This window comes from Silene latifolia, chromosome 11 (genome assembly GCF_048544455.1).
Source record: "Silene latifolia isolate original U9 population chromosome 11, ASM4854445v1, whole genome shotgun sequence".
Classification (NCBI taxonomy): Eukaryota; Viridiplantae; Streptophyta; class Magnoliopsida; order Caryophyllales; family Caryophyllaceae; genus Silene; species Silene latifolia.
In genome coordinates this window covers 53463573-53474004 of record NC_133536.1, presented here as the reverse complement: position 1 = coordinate 53474004, position 10432 = coordinate 53463573, and positions in this window count along the sequence as shown.

Below are 10432 nucleotides of genomic sequence, written 5' to 3'. Positions count from 1 at the left end.
ACAGCAAAAGGTTCTAAAAAGAATGTTCAGACGCCCGTAACCAAAAAAAAAGGTTACATTTGTTAACACTATCTTGTACATTACTAATTTTTTATTTTATTTTTAATACTCAGTATGCAATGAATAACATAGACTATATTTATGTAGATATGGTAGAAGATGATTCTGCCAGTGTCGTGGGCAGGAGAAGGAAAGGGAAATCAGATGGACTAGGAAGCACGTACAATTGTGGATTGGCAGATCCTAAATTGGAGGTCGTCTCAAAGTTTATGAGGGCTAACAAATCACAGTTTGCAAAGATGTTGACCAAGAGGAAAGACGTGATTGATTACTGCTTATTGGATGACCACAGTTTCCCCTTAGAGTATGTTTTTTTTTAATCTTTAATACATTTTTATTTGTGCTATGATACTATATTTAGAGTAGGGTGTTATTTGAATGTGATACATTTTTTTTTAAACAAGCAGTTAGGTTTTTGCCAGCTTAAGTGCTACTATGTTTTTGTGATACTTTTTCTTTAGGCATGTGATACTATATTTATTATGGAGTGATATTGTATGTAATATTCTCCATTTTTAATATGAACCATTTGTCTTAATGATTGGTACAGCGAGGTTATTGCCAGCTTCGGTGACAATCAAAACCTTGTCAGAGAGGATATTTTGTCATTGCTTCCAAATGTGCATGTCAATAGCAAAGTGATTGATTGTTGGGCGTTAATTCTGAATCACATTGAGCACACAGAAAAATGTGATACAAGTTTAATGTTTTTTGGAATTCAACACATGGTAAGCTTTTGTTTTAGTTTGATTTATATATATTCACACTTTCAATAAAATGTATTGACTCTTAAAACGAATACGACTTTTTAACATTTACACACACAACAGGACGCAATAGTGGAAGGAACTGAATACAAAGAAAGGAATAAAGACAAGATTTATGCAGCATGGGATGAATTTATTACAAGAAACACGGTTCCCTGTAACCTGGCAGCAGATCTCATTTTTATTCCAATGTTATGGAAAGAACACTATTTTTGTGTCTGTATAAATTTCAAAACAGAGACCATTGAAGTTGATACCCGTCGTTGTGAGTACCAAAAATAAGATTTATAATTTCCTATTAAGACTAACCTAGGCTAGTGGTAACAGGGTCGAACCACAAGGAGGCAGACGTAATTTCTAGCTGTCTAATTCTACTCTAAGGTAACGAGTGTAGGGGTTGAGTTGAATTGGTCTATAGCTAAGAATAAATAAAGACAATAAACTAAAAAGACGGATTAAACAGATAAAGAAGGGGTACTAGGATGGTCTTCATTACAAATTTTCGGCGGCAAAGATACTAAGTCGGTCTGAATCAAACACAAGTGAGGCGGGAAAACAAGAGGTCCTCTCGGTCCACTCTTAACAAATAGCATCTTTCGATCTCGCTATAGGTCCCTAATATCACTAATACTGACTCTCGTCCTGAAAAGTGACTAACGGTCTAAACTCTACTTATCTTTCGATCTCAGCACAGTTTAGTCATCTTAATTGGTGATCTAACAACTTTCCCTATCTTTCGATCTAATGGGTCAGTCATAAATTAAGCATCTAACTGGTCGCATGCATTCGATTTGTTAAATACATCATTAAAATCAATTAAAACGAAAGGTAACCTCACGTGGTCAGTCGATCGACCGGGTAAGGCAGTCGATCGACTGACACGCGATTCAGTCCAATTTAATACTACGCTGCCTACGCCATAATTCCCCTACATCCTAGCACAAACTATTTAGCTACTCATGCTGAAGGTGATAACAACAATAAAACTAGGGCATAAAAGTACTGAATTCATAATTAAAGCGGTAAGACAAACAATTAACATGCAACAATAAAGTGGTTTCGGGAATCTAACTAGCAATTCTATACTAATAACGAAATAGAAGTGAATTGAAATAGGGCAGAAGAATACCGAGATTGCAGAGGAAAGATTAAGAACAAGAGTGAAAATTCAAATGCTTAACAATATTCCAAACCCTAATTATTTCTAAGAACCGTATGTAAAACTTAATGTAAAAACTTGATTAAAAATCGGATCCCTAAAACTGGTGTTCTAAGTTACGTTATATAGCAAATATACATAACTTTTATTTCCAAAACCTAAACTCAATGGGCTTGCGCTTCCTCAGTCTTTTAATTCTCGTCTGGGGTAGCAGATTGGTCGATCGACTGAGCATGGCGGTCGATCGACTGATCTTCAGTATACAGTAGCTTCTGGAACCCGTAAGTTGGTCGATCGACTGATGGCAGTGGTCGATCGACCGCTCGAGCTGCTACTTGACTTCTATAATCTCGTGGATTTGTCTTTTGGGCCTTGAATTGCGCACCAAGCTCGTTCCTTAAGCGAATACTTCACGTCAAATGCAATGCAAGATACTCGGAGATGGATTTAGCTCGATTTCCGCTGGATTCTTCACAATTCTGCAATAATGTACAAAAATACGGAAGTAGACGGAAATAGGAAGAAATGTAGCATAAACTACATGAATGAACTCTGAAAGCGTGTAAAATGGGATATAAAACATCATATAAAAGACACGCATCAAACTTCCCCAAACCAAACCCTTGCTTGTCCCCAAGCAAGAACTAGACTCGATCTAATTACCTAATGGAACGAGTTCAATCTCAGAGCGAAATGCAACATGCAAAGCCTAAACCAATTTAGTGCACAACCAACAATCAATTAGCAAATGAATCATGCAAACGAGTTATGGAGCCGTTAAAACTACTGAACCGTCAACTGTAGAGACTCATCAAATTGGACTCTCACGGGTCGCTCAAATCACTCATAAGCACAGGTGAATAATGTGTAAGATAGAAAGAATTCATTTTGTAAAGACTCTCACCTAACTACGACCTATAAGAACATGCCTGCAATATAATATGAAAGCAATCTCTACAACCGTACATACGCATTCCAACCAACAAGAGACCATGACACATGCCGAGGTATATATGTGGATATGTGAGGTATGGGTAAGAAGAGGCAAAACATTTATGGGAAAGTGGAGGTACAGGTGATCAAGCTAGTACCGTAACGGAACCATATGGCAACATCCAACTTCTTGCTCAAAAACAAATGGAACGGTGCTATAACAAGCACAAATCTCACAATCTCCAGGTATAAAAGTAATCAACTAACTCCCCATAAAATATGAATAATACATGGGGGGTTTGAATTATGCGAATTTGATTTCTTTTCTTTCTCTCGAACCTCAGTCGATCGACCTATAATGCCAGTCGATCGACTGCTGAAACAGTACAAGACCTCTTTTCAGTCTTTTTTCGAATCAATTTTCATCTTTTTTTTTTCTTTTTTCTTTTCAACTTTGTTTCTTTCCTTCCTTTATTTCATCTTCCCAATAACGTCTCAACAGAGCATATGCCACCAAAAATGAGTAACAACCCCAAGAACACAGACTACTAGCTTGACAAAGGACAAGCTAAATGTAGGATGTAGTAAATGGGACAAAAAGGGATATTTTTGGCAGTGTGGAGTTCATGGGCAAAAATGAGAAAAGGAAACCTCTACCACATGTGTCAACTAACCACAGACCGAATGCATACAGGTATTAAGCAGATTAAGTTCATATTTATGCACATTTATGTGACATGCCTCATAAGGAGTACTACTCACATTCCTAAATAAACTGGTCATAGATGTCACCAGTTATAGGCTCTAAATCTCAGAAATATGATGTAGTTTGCCAATTTTCAAAGTCAAGTCTCAAGTTCAGCAAGAAATGTAATGAAAACTCGTAGGTATGCATTTATACGATTCTACTAATAACATGTTAATCAAGCAAGGCTCAGGCAAAACAGGTGCAAAATGCAATATCATCCTTGAAATACTACCGTTCCGACTCGACCTATATGCTAAAATAAACGTGCATTTTATGGAAATTTTTGAAAATTTTCAATTTTTTTTTTTTGAATTTTCGTATATATATAAAATGAAATGAACAATGCAAAACAGAATGTAAACGTGAATGCAAACAAATGATATGCGACGCAAAACCCTTCCCCAAACCAAATCGCACAATGTCCCCATTGTGCAAAATCATGTAATGAAGAAAAGAGAAATGGGAATTTGCGGGAAAATAAATAAAAATGACATGAAGTGGAAATCGGGAACTTACAAGACTTTAAACGCAGCAAAGGAAACCTCCCCAAACCAGCGTGAGCTAGGAGATTTCAGTAGCCAGCAGTGCTACTAATAAGTACCTAAAAGACAAATAAAACCCACGCATAAAATCGAGAAGACAATTTTTGAAGCGGTAAATATGTGCACAAATGAGAAAAATTAGAAGAAATAAATAATTTGACGGAAAATAAAGTGGAGTATAAAACTCCCTTAAGTCCGCATATCGACCAAACACAGCAGGGGAGAGGTCGTGAATAGGTACAGCAGCGTCCTTGGTCGATCGACTAAGGACGGCAGTCGATCGACCAATGTGTCAGGAACAGTAGCTCCTGGAAAGTGCAACTCGGTCGATCGACCAATGTAGCCATCGATCGATCGAAAAATACTTTCTTTGTATTCCTTATTTCTTCGTATTTGCTCAATTACTTGAGCTAATGAGGTCTAAAAACCTGCAAGTGCACAATAATACGCGCCCAAAATTGCGCAAAACCCAAAATAAAGTCTCAAACGTATAAAATCCTAAGCAAGCAAAGTAAAATGCGAAGTTTCGCGCACACAAAAGCAATAAAAAGTGTCTAATAAAAGCAAATAAAATGTTCGGAAAACATGTGATCAACTAGTAGTTGATCAAGAACGGCCGTTGCGGTTGTTCGTTGGTGGTTTCTGATAAGAATTACCGCCGTTGCGGTTGCCTCCACTCTGGTAACTCTGACTTCCCCGGTTAGACCATGACTCAGACGGTCTATTACTCGCATAACTCTGTGCAGGTCCCTGAGAATAGCTCCTCCGAGCCGATCCCTGAAAAGCTCCCGGTGCACTCGTGCACTCATATCTCTTGTGGCCTACACCACCACAGCCATAGCAGATCATCCCCCAACTACCACTACCACTCACACGGCCACGCCCAAAGGAAGCCCCAGCATTGAATCCTGACCCAGAAGAAAACCCTCTAGCTTGGGTGTGGTTGCCTTTCTTATGACTAGATTGGCCACCACCCTCACTCTCAGTCTTTCTTTTCTCACTCACTCTCTCCTGAGCCATCTCCACCAACCTCTCAGCTCTCCCAGCCCTCTCATAAGCTTCCTTAACATCAGTAAGGACTCCCACGGGTAACTTGTCCATAATCTTAGGGGTCAACCCTCTCTCAAACCTCAATGCCAAATTCTCCTCGCTCAAACCCATATCCTCAGCATACCTAGACTTATCATTGAACTGCCTGTAGTACTCGGCCACAGACATCTCAGCGGTTATCTTAAAACTGTCAAACTCTTCTCTCAACTTACTCCTCACATGCTCCGGTACGAACTCCTTTCTCATAGCCCTACGAAACTCCTCCCAAGGTATAGCAGGTAAACCTTGGTTTGTATATATCTCCTTAGCACTCACTTTCACTGTATCCCACCACTTGCCAGCTGCCTCCCTCGGATAGAACGCACTGTTCCACCTCATCTCATCGGACAAGAACCAAATCTAATATGTTCTCCATCTCTCTAAGCCAACTATCAATAAGGTTAGGCTCCCCGACTCCTTGTACTCTTTCGGGTTAAACCTCGCTATATAGAGGCTGATTTTAGAATGATCAACCTCCTTCTCCTTATCCTTATCCTTATCTTTCCCCACAGTCTTTAAAGCCTCTGTAAGAGCATCCTAATGCTCCAACATCTTAACGATGTCATCTATGTTCATAAGCTCAGCTCTCGCATACAAAGCAGTCTTCTTGGGCGGCATCTTGAAACTATATCAGAAAAGGGGTGGATATAAACATACGCACTAAACCTCAAAATAAGAAAACATGCTGCCCAGACCCCTACTCGATCGAGTTCCCAAACACACTCGATCGAGTAACAGGCTACTCGATCGAGTGCCCAACATACTCGATCGAGTGCCCCAACATCAGACCTCAAACAGACCTTCTGATATCTAACATACTCGACCGAGTACCTAGGCTACTCGATTGAGTGACCCCCTACTCGATCGAGTGCCCTAGGTACTCGATCGAGTGCCCAAAAACACGATTCTGGACTCAAAATCGTCAAAAACCCACCCGATCGAGTCAGTCCCACTCGATCGAGTCATGCTAACTCAGAAACGCTACCCGCATGCTATGTCATATGCTAACATGCTAAAACTTTATAAAATCAACGTTATAACATAACTAAGCATACAATGCTACGCATCCTTTCATATGATCTACAAAATCATTACACCATGCTATTAAACGCCACATTGTAAACATCCAACATGTTTTCATTCCAACAACAAGTCTACATATATCATCAACCTTTCTTTCACATTCTCAACTTTCTACTTCAAACATCCAACAATTACACACACCTCATCACGTTCTTACACAAGCGAACCAAACAACACATCATACGACCCTGACATACACCCCCTATGTGACCGGTTCAAAATTGTAGGGCAAGGTCGCGACTTTAGGACGTCTCCCAAGCCTTTGCATTAGCTCCTACAACTTTTACCCCGGGTTCATTTTAATTGACTCGCTATGTTCATTAGGTTCATTGGTTACAGGTTTCAGGATCGTCGCTCTGATACCATTTGTAACACCCCCATACTCCAAGTGCCTTACCAGGACCACCCAGGTATAAGGATGTTACCATCTCGGTTACCCGAGGCAATGATAATCAAATAAACAATGAAGAAACAACGTTTAAATATAAATACTTAGTGAAGAGTTACAATTCTCAAAACCAAACCAAAAGTGTAATATATGTTCTCAAACCGACTGTTTACTGTTCTAACTGAAATGTAAATAAACTACTAAGCTACAGCGGAAGACTCATATCATCATGTCGTGGCAATCCCAGCTATCCCATTACTCATCTCATACCTGCTCAATATCTGCTCACCATCCCCGAATGGATCACCGCAGGTTTACAAAACAACAACCGGGGTCAGTACTAATCACACAACTCAATGTATATGTCAGCAATAAGATAAACAGACGACTTAATCACACACACACACACACACAAATCACGCCAATTACAATCATCTCATTCACCGATCGTCCATTGGACCACCACCCAAAGGGGGGGACCGCAGCCGTACCCACCAAATCCCCGCTCCACATAGTGAGCGATAACCCTGTCCTTTAATGTGCACATCCCTTCTGTGGCGGGTTCCACAGAAGGAGAAACTAGGGCGTGAAGCCACTCCCGCAAGTGACCTCACTCAGCCGAGGCCACGCCTCGAGAACCATAGACAACGATCACAATCACAATCACAATACAATTACTATATCAAACAATCAATCTCAACACATCAACAATCATCCCATTATGGGACTAATACGAGTAGGAAATCCTACCGGAAAGCACACTATCGACGGTCTCTCTTCTTTGTATCAAAAAGCTTCCTCTATGAAACCTCCTCCTATCATACAACATACAAATGCTACCAAATCACATACTACTCATAAACCCCCAAATCCCTATATTAGGGTTTAACCAAAACAAAGGAAAGACAACAAAAAGGGTACATAGATCTTACCCTCGACGCAAGGATCTCAACGGTATAATCAACGATGAGAACTGACCTTCCAAACTCCGGGAATTGCTAACAATGCGATTAGGATTAAGAACTTACTTGCTTTCTCTCTTAAACAGAAAATTAGGTTTTGCAAAAGTGTAGAATAATGACGACGAAGGTTATATATCTTAATCGCATAATTAACAAAACCCGAGAAAAACTCCCCGTAAACCGGCTACTCGATCGAGTACCCAAGGTACTCGATCGAGTACCCACTTACTCGATCGAGTATCCCAGATACTCGATCGAGTACCCAACAAGTCAGAAACTTTTCTATAACGCAACTTACCCTTACTCGACAGAGTAAGGCCTACTCGATAGAGTACCCCGAAGACTCATAAATACGGAGTACTACATCTACGTCCGCTGAAATCAACGGGTCAACACTCTCATCATCTCCCCAGTCAAGGATCTCTTCGGGCTTGTCAGAATCCAAATCAGACTCCCTGGCTTTGACCGGCTCGTCATCAACTACCTCATCAATTCTATAGCTCAAGCAACCAAGACCTCCTCTTTGAATGATCGGCTTCTTTACAGTTGGAGCAACTTGCAGCACTTCCTTCCCCAAACCAGCTCCTGCAACATCTAAAACAACAGATTCTTCGTCCTTTTTGCTCCCAGTCTGAGACGGAGGGGTTAACACAGAAGTAGTAATAGAGAGAGGCAATTCAGGAAGCACAAAGTACGATTTCTTTTCAGAAACCGTATTACAAGTCACAGGCCACATGGGGTCCTTTTTCTTAGCAGGTTGGGCAAAGATAATAGAATGCTTTCCCACTTTGAAAGTCAAGGTTCCTAGACCGACATCTATGATCGCACCAAAGAAGCGGTGTGCGAAATGGCCTACCCAAAATAATGGGAATATGAGCATCCTCAGGCATGTCAAGTACAACAAAGTCGACGGGGAAGAAGAACTTACCTATTTGGACATGGATGTCCTCTAAGACTCCTATTGGCTGGACCGCAGATCGGTCAGCCATCTCATCTTGTCATATCATCACTGCGAACCTAGTCAATTTGAGCTTCCTAGCTAGACTCAAAGGCATGACGCTTATACTAGCTCCTAAGTCACATAATGCCTTCTCAATAGAGAAGGTACCTATATTGCAAGGAACAGAAAAGCTACCCGGGTCCTCTAGCTTGTGAGGTGCAGTGTGAGACAAGTAAGAGCATGACTCTTTAGTTAATGCGACAGTATGAACATGTTCAAGTGACTTTTTCTTAGACAGGAGTTGTTTCATGAATTTAGTGTAGGCAGGCACTTGATTGACCAACTCAAGGAAAGGTACTTGTACATTCAAGCTACGAATAACTTTTTCAAACTTACTGAAAGATACCTGTTCCTTTGTCGGCACTAGTCTCTCCGGATATGGGGCTGTAAGAAGTACCTTAGCCCTCTCCTCTAAGTTGCGCATGCCTGCATCCGTGGACTTAGGCTGGAAGTCCACTGCTTTCGCCTTGTTGAAGCTCGAACCCTCCTCAGACCGTCTCAAATGCGAGCCATTAACCGTCATCGGGTCGAACTTCGTGTAGACACCTCGTTTCTGCACCTCCCGCAAACCACCCGGTGATGATTGGGCCGCATGTTTGGTACGCGGAACGATTTGTGACAGTTCGTAAGATTATCGTCAAGTGATTGCTCAAATATTAATGTCTACCTCTTAGTTGTCATCTACGTCCAGATACGGTCGTTTGGACAGTAGTTAGAGTATATTCGGAGTCCGGGCCTAAAACCGTCTCCATTTTCTGATAACCGTTAAAATCCGAGTCGAATGTTCTGGAATGTTCCGGATATTTCTATTCCATATTTCACAAATTTTATCTTTTAGTAAGTAAATTCCCGTAATATTCATATAAGATATTAAGAAAATCGAATTATTTCCGTCCTACCATAACTCAAACACGGAAATCTTTCTTCTGCAGAGGAAAACCACTTGGGAATAGACGCAGCAGGTCTTTGCGCCTCTTCCAAGAGACGCATGGGCTGCTGCGCCTCTTCCCAGTCCTTTTCGCATGTTTCTCGTATATCTTTTTCATATCTTTCCGAGATTCACTTCCAAAGAGTCTCCGAAACCCTAATTCCTTCACGTGATTAGTATAAATAGGAGCCTTCGTTCCTCATATTTCTCACGCGAGTGTCCGCCCTTCTCTTCTCCCTTTGCATTCTAGACTTTGTTCTTACTTTTGGCGCCTACGTGCTTGAACTTTCGACCACGTAAGCTCGGATCCTTCTGAGTACCAGCCTCCCCGTTGCATGACCGACCAATTTGACCAACTACACAATAATCAACTTAATTACTTAATCGTTTTCCTCTTACGAGGGCACTTTCTTTGCATTCGCGTCGAGCATCACTAATCGATATCTTAGTTCTTCTCGTTTCGTCAACATGTAAGTCTGAGGGTGTAATCTCTCTTTTATTTTTTGTATTTTAATTATTGTACCACAATTGTAAGATTTATGTCGAAAACACCATTAAAACCGATTTCTAAAACCGTGCTTTAAAACTCTTTTTTACGGATTTCCAGTAGACAGACGTCGAGAAAAGACGCAAAGAATCGCAATGCTGCCTATTCGAAGGAGCGCAGATACCGCGCCTCTTCGTGAGGGCCGCCGCAGCTTCTGCTTCTTTTCTTCTTCCTCCGTCCTCTGTAAATTCGTTTGTTATTTGGTTCTTGTTTTCTTTTGTTTATT